This window comes from Equus caballus, chromosome 12 (genome assembly GCF_041296265.1).
Source record: "Equus caballus isolate H_3958 breed thoroughbred chromosome 12, TB-T2T, whole genome shotgun sequence".
NCBI lineage: Eukaryota > Metazoa > Chordata > Mammalia > Perissodactyla > Equidae > Equus > Equus caballus.
The window spans coordinates 25,202,370-25,214,800 of NC_091695.1; positions in this window are offsets into that span (position 1 = coordinate 25,202,370).

The following is a 12,431-nucleotide window of genomic DNA, read 5'->3' on the forward strand; positions in this document are numbered from 1 at the left end:
CCCCTTGAGAGGCCCCAAACACACATGGTGGGAGAGCTGTTGTTCATGGGGTGGCATCAAAACCAGGAGAAGCTAAGAATTCAGTGCAAAGCGTCACCTGGAAGGAGGATGCAATGGTGTCTGGGACCTGCTTTTAAGTGACACAGAGCAGTCCTAGCAGCTTAAAGGAACTGGGCAGGACAAACACAAGGGGTGGAAAGCAGATGAGGCAGCATGACTTGCGTCACCTTAGTGCTCCCTGACAAAGAAGCAAGCACAGCCAAGGGATGCTGGACAGTGAGAGAGACAGAAACCAGGCTCCCTGGGTGCTGTCTGCAAATTGGGTTCCTGCTCAGAACCACTGCTTCTCCTCATGCTAGCAGAGGAGAAAGCTGGGGTAGGGGATGTTGGCCACAGGAATGACTGAAACCTCTTCCTCCCATCCTCGCCATCATGGCCCTGCCTCACTATGTCAGATCAGTCCCACAGAGCACACGTGGTGGGAGGCGATCTGCCCACTCCCACACAACGCCTTTCCAGAGCCTGGTTTGCTGTTGTTATTATTATTGTAAAAAGTCTCCTTGCATCTGCTTTCTGAGCAGAGCCCAGGAGGAAGGCTTTCTTTCCCCGCTATGCGCTGCTGCTTGCCTGCTGCTCCATTGATTGTCCTTCATGTTTCCTGGCTGCAGTTGGGATGTGGCTACAGAGGGCAGGCCACCTGCCCTGGGTGGAGGCAGCTCCTCCTCTGAGTCACAGAGGATATCCCCCACCCCCGCTTAATTACCAATAAATCAGAAAGCACTGGCTCTCCCTGGGAGAAGGCGAAGAATCCTGCTAAATCCTGCTTAAAATAGGGTTTTTTTCTGTTTGGGATTTTGTTTTAATGATCAGGAAGAAAGATTCTTTTTCCCTTTACAGAGCTAAATTGTTAAGTGGGGCCCCCTTGCCCCCACCAGAAGCAAGGACCCTGAATTGGTCAGGAGGGAAGTTGAAGAGAAAGTAATGGAGAAAGTCTATCCATTGAGCCACAGTGACTATAAACTGGCACTGCTTTCCAGTTGACAGCTCGATCCAATATTCAGGCACAGGGCCAGGCCTCAGTTAGCCAATAACAGGGACAGACACTGACAGTCTCCATCAGGTGACCAGCATGGCCCAGTGCTTCCACCAACAGAATGTGAATGGAGTAGAATGTTCCTAAGAACAGCGTCGAGTCATGGGGAAAGCCATGACCTGAGGTTGATTTTCAATTCCATTATATATGTTCTGTGTGACCTTCAGCAACTCATACCATTTCTCTGAGCTTTGACTTTCTCATCCACAAAGTGGAGCCAATAATAACAACCTGAAAGGCCTCCAGGGATGATTAAACAAGATGAACATATATAAAAAAACTTAACACAGTGCTGAGCCCACTGTAAGCACTCCAAACTAGCAACTATTAAAATCTTTAACTATCGTGAACATGAGGCTGGCTGCAGAAAGCCTGTGGCTTCAAAGGGGAACAAGAGGCCCAGGTATATGTCACTCTCTAGAGTGTGATGACTCAGCTCCCAGAATTCTGGAGACCACCCCATGGGAAAATGATAAAGATTCGGCTTGTTTTCTCTCCATGTTATTAGTTCCTCAGATTTAAGACTCCTCCCTCAGATCACTTCCTATTTCCTTTATCACAACAGTATCAAAGGCTTGTAAAGATCCCCAAATAGGTGGGCTGCAAAGTGGTGGTCTGGCAGACGCGCTTGCTTCCTGAGGTAGCAGACAATGTGGGAAGTAAAGCATCATGGATGCTTGTGTGGCTGGGCTCCTGTGAATGTCCTTAAAGACCCAGTGGAGAGAGCACACAGCATCTCAGCTGACATTTGCAAACAGAGCTAAATTGAGAGGTGTCACCTTCTCCAACAAGGTCAAAAGACTCATGCCTGCTAACCTGGAGAGGTGGGAATTGCAGACAGCAAACTAAATCGCACTGCCACTTGGAAACCTGCCAACTGCTACAATCAGGGTAAAAATAATTGGAAAAGGAAATTAGGTGTGAATCATATGCTGTGGCACCAAGTGGAGTGATGGAGCACTGTTGTTACCCCCTCTTCTTCTTGAGCCCCTTTCTGCGCTTGCTTCTAGGACATGGTTTCTGCCCAGTGTTCTTCTGGTTGCCAACTATCTCTGTCCCCTTCCCTCGATTTCCATTCCTTTACCATGGCCTAGGACTTGGTCCTTGAGACCCTGCTTCTCCGCTCTAATATTGTATTCTCTAGAGGGTTCATTCTTATTGAAACTCATCTCCCCCCACCCCAACTTCACTGCTGCTAACTACCAAGCTAGAATCTCTAGCCCAGAGCCCTCCCTGCCCTGAGTCTCTCATGGCTCACAGGCCACTTTCTCTTGGGTGCTCCTGAATAAGACACTCATTCACTGGTTCATTCCATCAACAAATGTCTAGTGAATACCTGCTACATGCCAGGCACTGACCTAGGTGCAAGGAATAGAGAAATGAAACCCCCATCCTGTTGGACATTCTCTTTCAAAGAAAGAAAAATTAAAAGAAATTTTTAACAATTAGAAATTGTGGGGCCAGCCCAGTGGCATAGTGGTTAAGTTTGTGCACTCCACTTTGGCAGCCCAGAGTTCGCCAGTTCAGATCCTGGGCACAGGCCTGCACACCTCTCATCGAGTCATGCTGCGGTAGTATCCTACATGGAAGAACTAGAATGATTTACAGCTAAGATATACAACTATGTGCTGGGGCTTTGGGGAGAAAAAAAAAAAGAAACAGATTGGCAAGAGATGCTAGCTCAGGGCCACTCCTCCTCACCAAAAAGCATACCTTTAAAAAGGAAAAAGAAAAGAAATTGTGAAAAATGTTACAAAGAATATAACGTGGCCTAATTTGGGCAAAATTGAGGGTTGACAAAGGAAAAAACGTCTTTCTACAAAGTAAGACCACTCTGAGCCAATAGTGTTGAAGCTAACTCCTGAGGGTGAGCAGGAACTAGGTGTGCAGACTGGGGAGAGATCATTCCAGAAAGATGGAACCGCAAGAGAAAGGCCTCTCAACAATTTCTTTACAAAATAATTTGGCTTGTGTGGAGGACACGAAGTGGAGGGTCTGCAATGTGTTGATTATCAAGCAGAAGTTAAAAGCAGACAGATAGCAGCACTGTGATTAAAGATATGCTTCAGCCAGACATCCATATAATTACCTACATTGTCACAACCCTGCCGTTTATCACCAGCCTTCCCTTGGAGGTATGTAACTAGGAAAATAATGAGAAGAAAGTTATTTTGTAATTACCCAGCATGAATTATGACTCTGAGAGGCTATTTGCAGGGGTACTTTAGTGTAATTTAGTTCAGCATTATTGGAGTATAATTTAGTATGACATTATCGGTTCAGAGATGCTCTGGAGCCAGACTGAAAAGAATGGGATTTTCATCCTGGCATTCCTAGCCTTCTGACTGTGGATCCGAACATTGCTAAGCCTCAATTGCCTTCTCTGTGATATGGGAATAATAGTTCCTGCTTTACCTTCTTCCCGGGGAAGTTAGAAGAATCAAAAAAGGCAAAGGATGCAGAAATGCTTTGCAAACTGTAAGGCACTGTTGATGGGAGAGATCATTCTTCACGTCTTTCATTGAGGTTGAAGGACCCCTTTTGGTTGAAACTGACAAAAGAAATCCTAACTCAAACTGGTTTAAGGAAGAAAAAATTTACTGACAATAATAACAAAAAAGTCCAGGGTTGACTTGCTTTAGGTACAGTTTGATCCAGGGACTCAAATGATACCATCTGTACCCAGATCTCTCTCCATCTCTCAGCTCATCTCTTCATCCTGGCTTTCTTCTTAGACTCTTCATGGTGCCTGACAGATGCTCTAAACCTGTAACCTCCCAGGTTCAAATCCAGCAGGAAAGAGAGAATGCCTCTCAACAATTCAAGGAAAGTCCTGAACCTGATTCTTACTAACCCCTAATGGGGTTATGTGACCATCCCTGCACTGGCCACCGTGTCCAGGGAATGAGAAGCCTTGATGAGCCATTTCTGAGTCACATGACCAACTCTCAAACAAAAAGTACATGGACCAAAAGTGGGGAAAAGATAGATTCCTAGAGAAACCAAGAATGGATGAAAGCAAGTTGGTTGGGTTTGGGGGGGTGATCAAGGGTGTGTGACAGGGGGAGGGGGGTGATGGGGAAAGCTTCATAGAGGAGAACTGAACTGAATCTTAAGCAATGATTAAGAATTTGCTAGAACAAGAGGAGACAGGTCATTCCAGGCATGAATCTTTAGATCCAAAACTATTTTGATCTCTCTTTACAAAAAAGGAAAACTCTTTTCTCAACCCAGAAGTTGCAAACCAGTGGCCCGCAGACAGATCAGGCTGACAGATGTGTTAAAATTGGCCCACACAGCATTTTGTAGAATTTAAATTAGTTGCCAACATTTAAAAATGGTGAGGTTTTACATAAGGATCTGGATTTCCAGCTGCTCTTGAAAACTCAGGAGGTCTGGTGGCCATGGCCCCGAGTCCCCAGTGGGACAACAATTGACTGAGTAGCACCTGACCTCTTGAGACAGGGCAGGCGCCACACAACCTCCTGACATTATTCTCCTATGTCATCCACCTGGCCCCTGTTGACATTTGAGTTTGCGACCCTGTCTCAACCCAAACAACTAACTGTTTTCTCTTCAGACCATCTTCCATTATTATTATTATATTATATCATATCATATTAAACAATCCAATCTGTTTACCTTACTCCTTTACTTAAAAATCTTCAGTGATTCTCCAAATCAACAGAACAAAGTCTAAACACCTAATGCAGATTGGCTTGACCTCAATCACCCCCCTCTACCTTATCCACCCATTTCCAAGCCCTAACACCCCCTGCTCTGAGTGTTCTCCATTTCCTCACCCCATCCTTCCCATGACTGCATACTCTTAACCTATGCTGTCCCTCCCAGCTGCTCCCCACTGGACAAACTTCTCTCAGTCCTCAATGTCCAGTTGAGAGGTCACCTCCTCTGTACAGGCTACCCTGACTCTTCTAGGTAAAACCATCTCTCCCTCCTCAGGGATCCTGCGGCATCACTGTGTTCCTACCTCGGTTTCAGCACCTGCCATGTTTCTCTCTAATTATCTGTTTACATGTCTGCCTCCTCCACACCCACCCAGACAGATCCTTGAAAGCAGAAACCCTGACTGATTCATCTTTGTATATTCAGTGTCTTTCTGTATACCTTGGCAGATATCAGATACTCAGTAAATTCTTGTTAAATGAACGAAGAGGGGAACAAACACACTGGGAACAAACTGGCATATGTTCAGGGAATGTCATACCTCAGCAATTGTAGTGAAACAAATTCTTTCCATTGAAGATTTTCTGTCTGCTCTGGCCACAAGTAAGTGTTGTCATCTCTGGATCCCGGTAGAAACAGTAGTCTGTGATAGATTCTAGGTGGGTTATTAGAGGAAGCTAGGAGGAAGGTCATATTCCTTGGGTATTGACAGACAGAATTACAGAGCCAGAAAAGGCCTCAGCACAGGTCTCTGGCCTTTCTAGCTCCTGGCAGTTACACACATGAAAGACCCTGAAGTTGTGGCTCAGTGCCCAGCACCCATTCTCATCTAGGCAGAGGGTAACTCCACCACTGACACCCCAGAAAGAAGGTCTAGGATAAGCTATTACCTTCTCATTCAGCTCCAGCCACACTTGGCCTACTTGCTGTTCTTTGAGTGTACCACCAACACCCTCCTGCCTCAGGGCCTTTGCACTTTCTATCCCCTCTGCCTGGAATTCTCCCCTTGTGTATTTACAGGGCTCACTTCTTACTTTATTCAAATACAAGATTGTATTTAACCTTAGAAAAGCCTTCCCTGATCCCCAAAGTAAAACCCTAAAAGTGTTTTGCCACCCCCACTCCTTTACTCCGCTATAAGGAAGAATTGTAAGAACCAGGGCATTATGGGCCAGAGAGAGCCAAGACTCAATGTCACCAAGACTCTCTCCTCTCCCCTCTTCATCTTTCTTATTTGTTCGTTCTACTTGGCTCTATTCTTTTCTTTCTCTCTATGGAGGAGCAGTCATGAGTCACATCCTTCAAGCTCATAACTGAAAGGAGAAGAGATCTTTCCCACTCATCCAGTGAGAACAATCTCAGAGAAATACCTGATTGGGTCACATACCTGTCCCTAAGCCATTACCCCAGTGAAAGGATGTGTGTTCGTGTTGGTCAGGTCTGGATCTGGCTTCAGGATTAGCTCTGATGGGTTCTTTTTGGTTTGGTTCATCCCCCAACTTCTCACTGTGATCAGAGGAAGAAACACTCACCTGCCCAAGCTTAGGTCACATGCGGACTTGAAGCTAAGACTGGAGTGAGCTCCATCTAAACCTTATGGTTAAGAGAGGTGAGTGGAAAATCAAAGATCAATTTTCCCTGTGACAGAGGTGATGAATGGATACTAGGCAGACAGGTATATCAACAGGTGATTGTGGTTTCACAGTTCCCAAAGCATTTGCTCCCATCCTTTACTTATTCCATTGAATCCTCACATCAGTTCTGGGTAGTTGCCCAGGAATTCTTAGCCCTGGGGTGATATTCAAAATTTTGAATAACCAGCATGATGCAGGCACTGGCCAGGCAGAAGGGACCTGCCGTAGTTGGTGCAGAGCTGCTGTAACAAGGTACCATAGACCGGGTGACTTATAAACAAGAGTAACTTATTTCTCACAGTTCTGGAGACTGGAAATCCAAGATCAGGGTGCCAGCATGGCTGGGTTCTCATGAAAGCCCTCTCCCAGGTTGCAGACTGCCAATTTCTTATTGTATCCTCACGTGGCAAAAGGAGAGCTAGCCAGCTCTCTGGCCTCTTCTTATCAGGGCACTAATCTCATTCATGTAGACTCCATCCTCATGACCTAATTACCTCCTAAGCCCAACCTCCAATACCATCATGTTGGGGGTTGGGACTTCAACATATGAACTGGGGGGAGACACAGACACACAGTCCATAACAGGACCCTAGCTGTGAACCACTAGGATGGCCAGCCTGGTAAACAGCAGTGAAGCAACATCCTGATTGCCCTCATTTTACAGGTGAAGATACTGACGCCAAGGGCGATAATGAGGCTTATGCTCAGGCATATGGTGAATTGGTGACAAGAACTCAAGACCCCTGACACCAACACTAGGCCTCTTTCCACTGTCCTAAACTACCCCTCTGTCCTCAACCATCAGGGAGGTGAAGTGAGGCAGGATTGAGGGAACCAGAGAAGAGTTGCTATTATGATCCTAGACGCTTGGAGGAAGAAGCCAATGTGCTGTAGCACACAAGGAGGGCTGCTTAGTGGGTGCCACGAAAACCTGGAAAGCAACGCCTGCCAGACGGTAGGGATAGGGAGCAGCCAATGGGATGGGAGTTTGCAGCCAGGATGGCAGATGCCAGGAGGGCTGCAGCTATTCTGGGATGCAAGCAGTGGCTGCTCCATCACCCTGGCCCTGCCGGTCCCCATTTCCCCAGGGTAGTAGGAAGACCCCCAATCTCTCTCCAGCTCCTTATTGATGTAGGGTCTGAGACCTGAGACTTTAGAAGCAAGCAGTCTGGCCAAAAAGAATCAACCCCTTACAGAAAAGAATATGATTAAATACCATCTCAAATCATGGTAAGTGCTTAGTCATTGTCCTTATTAGAACTCTAAAGTCACCCACTCTACTCAGAACTCATCTGGCCCAAATGTCCCATGTTATTACATGAAGACACTGAGCCCCAGGGAAGGGGATATGATTTGCCCCAACGTCCCACAGCAAATTTGAGGGAGAGCTGGGCATTGCCTGATTTCTCAATTCAGGACTCTTTCACCTGGGCTGCCTAAGATTGGGAGGTTGTCCAATTCTCATTCTTGGGGTTAGCATCCACTTCATGGGGCCAGTTGAACCTGACCTCCATGCTGCCCATCCCTCCAGTAGGGCCGTGCTATAACTGCAGGCACTACTACAGCCCCCTTCCCTGCCCTCATGCTCAGGGAGGACCTCACAGTGTTGTGAGGACCACACAACAATGCAGTCTTGGGCCCCCCTCTCTCTCCTGAATTCCAAAGCTGAGCCAGCCCCTATTCAGCTCTCTGGGCCAATGGCACCTCCCAGGCAGAAACACCTTAGCCCCAAAGGTTTCTCCTGGAGACAGAGAGAAACAAAAGAATGGATAAGAAAAAAATTCTTCTTTTCTGCTCCTAACAGGTCTCAACCTTCGTTCCATTGGCCCCACTTTCTCAGCCTGGGTGGACAACCAAGAGTCTTTCACACAGCTCTGTCATGCCCTTCCTGTACAGCTTTGTGGTTAGACATACTAGAGTTGGAATCCGGCTCCACCATTGACTAGGTACCTGGCCCCTGCAATTTTCTTCACCTGTCTATTTTCTCATCTGTAGAATGGGGATATGGTGGTATCAACCTCAAAGGGCTGGGAGGTTTTAATGACATAAAGGATTTGGCTGTGTAGCTGGGATAGAGTTAGCACTCAGTGCTTGTCAGCAGTGGGATGATGGCAACATCTGCATAACGGAGGGTGAAGGGGGGATGTCATTGCAGCCACTACCACCTTCCTGGCTCCTCTCAGCCCATCCCAAGCCCTGCTTCTGCCAGGAGGCCTTCACTGATTACTCTCATATCTCCATCAATTTCTCTTTTCAGAACATGTATGCCTCTATTCTCCATCCAACTTAGTGCTGAATTAAATTCCATGTCTAATTATTCTGGGTTGGTGTTAGTCTTATTTCTTCATCTAAAACCCTAAACTCCTATCAGGCAAGACCAATGGGTTTTCTCCTCCCCCTGCAGTGCAAAACCCAGGACCAGGCACACAGGAGTGCTGGAAAAGGTAGCAATTAGGTGAGTGAACAGCTAATTGTTTGCTTTCATGGGAATGGAACAAACCCATCTGGATTTATTTCATCTTCTGCTCCTGCCATATCTGAGGCTTTAACATCCCGGGGCACATTCATAAGATCCTGGAGCCAGACCTAGAAATTTGTCAAGTGAGGGAGATCTAGAATGTCTTATTTGTTACCCAAAGGAAGGACAATTAACATCACACGTATAAAGCGCTCAATCGCATATGAAATTCTCTTAGCAATTCACTGAGTGAGGAAGCACCTTCTTCCACTTCCACAGAGAGAGACAGAGGCTCAGAGGGGTTGGGAGATAATCCACACTCACACAGCTGATAAGGAGCAGTCCAGGGATTTCAGCCCATTGCTGCTGGCCCTGGAACTTGCGCTTTGCCCTCTCTACCAGCTGCCACATGGGGAAGCCATAGACTTATTTCTCCCGCTTGGCCACAGGTGGACTCAACAACCCCTTCCCCTTAACCAAGCAGGAGCCCCCAGTGGCTGCTTTGTTCACTGTTCTGTTTCTCTAAGGCCAACCCTACTGGAATATTTAAGAAAACCCAACACAGTTTGTAAAGACCATCCCTGTGCCAGATCTCAGAGACGCTGTTGTTGCCCAACCTCTCCCAGTCTCTGTATGCCCATGCCTCTCATCTCCTCTGGGCACCAGGCCTGAAGCAGACCCAGGAGAGGGAAGGTATGCCTGGGAAAGTGGTTCCCCCTCACATCCATTCACCAAAATGATGAATGTCCATCCACTTCATAGATTCTACGAGAATGTTCTGTTCTGAACCCTGTGTGATAACCAAGAGTATTCTTATCCCCACTTAACAGAGAGAAGACTGAGGTTCAGAAAGACAGTGTCAGCTTGGGCTTTGGAAGGAGGATGACTGGGTTAAAGTTCTTCCTCTGCCATTTATGAGCCGTGGGACTTCAGGTAAATTACTTAATTTCTCTGCTCCTTAATTTCCCTGTGTGTAAAGGATGGGGCTATCATGCTTACATTTCAGATTATTTCTGGGATTTTAAAAGATGGCGTATATAAAGCACTAAACATAAACTTAGCGTCTGATGAGTGACAGTCATAAGATCTTCCACCTATTAACTTTGTTACTTTCAACACTTTACCTAATTTATCTGGGCCTCAATTTTTTTTAATCCGTAAAATCCGTGATTTAAAAAAAAAAAAAAAAGGAAAAGAAACATTTCCCTCACAAGGATGCTGTAAGAACTGGATTAGTCAACCTGTGTAAAGCACATGACTTAGGACCTGGCACAAAGTAGGTGGACAACAAACGTCAGCTACGCATTGTTGTCCACAGGGGCAGAAGCAGAAAATAACAGCCACAGCTCTGACCAGGGTCTTCTGGCTCTAACCCAGCACCCCTGGGTGAGGGTAGTAATGGTGAGGAAAAGAAGAAATCAGCCATGGTGGCCCCATTGACACAGGCAGGAATAAATCATTCCAGATGTGGCAGTTTTTCTACGCCTGAAACACGAGAGAGACAGTGCACCTTTATCCATGTGGACAGGCAAGGCAGAGTGAAAGGGCATAGATCACAAAGGTGGGCATGACTTCATTGCAGTTCCAAGGTATTTCCAGTCAAAACTTCGCTTGGCAAGACTGATTGTGAGTCATCCTATAAACAGGTCTTACTTCCCAGGGCCTGGGAAGAAAGCCTGCAGCTTTTCCCAATCCCTGCCTGTCATCTCTTCTTCCTTAGACACTGCTGCTCTCCTTTTGCAGGAAATTCCAGGGCAGGATCTGGGCTCCCCCCTACCATCCTCTTCCCGGAATGCTAAGGATGCCTGGGAGAAGGAGACTGCCCTGAGTGAAGGGGTCAGAGGGATGATTCAGAGCCAGTTGCTGGTAATAGGAGCTGCTCTGTGGTCTGGCTGTGGAGTCCAGGGCCTGCTAAGTGTATCTGGACAGCATCAGAATCACAAGTGGAAGAGATCTTGGGAGGACTCAGCCCCACTAGGAACCCACAAAAAAGGAATATGGAGGAAACCAGACAGGAAGGGGTGATGCTCTTCAAAGGCAATGAGCTTTCTTAACCTTTTTTTTTTTTTTTTAATTTCCCTACACAGCTAGGATACCAAGAAAGAGTCAAAGGAAGTTTCTAAGTAGAGCCTTTTCCATAGGTAATGACCAGAATAGTGCCAATAAAAAAAAGTTGGAAACAACTGGATATTTTTATCGGCCATCATGTCAGCATTGTTTTTATAGGCCCACTACATACATCTTACTGCGCTCTTGATTCATATTCAGAGGACTCGGGAGAAATAAAGTTTTCCTTATGGTTGCCTCTCGGTTTATTAAAATCCGTATTTCATAGAATGAAGCTCTTATCTCACCTGAGAGATGCAAGACTATAAAAGCATCTAAGGAGTAAAACTAAGCCACAAAATGTTAACAATAAATAGCTTGTAGCAGCAGAAAAAGATTATCTAATAAAATTGATATCTGCAATTCAAAAGAAAAATAAAGCAGTCAATGAGCTTATGAAGAACACCACCTGACAAGGGAAAAGAGCTAGGACTGAACAAATGTGCCCAGCAAATGTGTGGCTTTCTCAGGGGGGTCCCTCCACCACCCATGTTAGCATAGAACCCTACTTTTCACTCTTGGACCACCCTGTATTCTCCTTTCGAAGCACTTTATGTCTTCATAATTATTTAAGATCTTTTTTTCCCTGTATCCATCTGTCCCCAAGCAGGAATCTTGCCTGTTTTCTTGAAGGCTGTATTTCCAGTGCTCAGCATGGTTCCTGGTGCAGAGTAGGAACTCAATAAATATTTGATGGCCAACTTATGAGAAGGTCTCTCTTTCTGAATCCCCTTGGGTAGGGCTATAGAGTCATGGCCAGCTGCTCCCACAGTCTCTTCATCACAGCCTATGAGGATAGAGGTCAAGCTGTCAAACTTCAGATCCATCAAGCCCAGGTTCTTCCTCATATTAGCAATGAAATCTCAGGCAAATTACTAACCTCTCCCACTGTCCCCTGACTTGTTTTTCTCCACATCACTTATCATCACCTGCCGTATATTTGTCTGAGTGTGTGTTCATCGTCTGTCTCCTCCAACCAGAAAGTGAGCACTAAAAGAGCAGGGCCTGTTTTGTTCACTGCTCAACAGGGAGACAGTCAAAATACATCATCACCAGCCATCATGGACATCAACCAGTCAAAATGAATATTGGCCCCATATTCCATACAGGTGCACACTGTCTGTATATGGAACCTGGCTATACTCCAGTTCCTAGGACAGGGTCTGGAATACAGTAGGTGCTTAATAAACATGTGTTAAATAAGTGCGTGGATTTCAGTCATCCTCTCTGTAAAATGGGACATTATAGCTGCTCAGCGTATATTGGATCCTTTCTGCCCCCATGCTGGTCAACTGTGGTCAACTAAGGGAGCAGTCAGACCCTTTCCTCTGGTCCCCAGTCTGTCTCCCACCAAGCAAATCTGACCTCCCTCAACAGGACCTCAAAGCGATAGCATCTGCTGCTTCCTCCTCCTCACTCTGCTGGAAACAGAGTGTAAACTGCAATCTGTTAC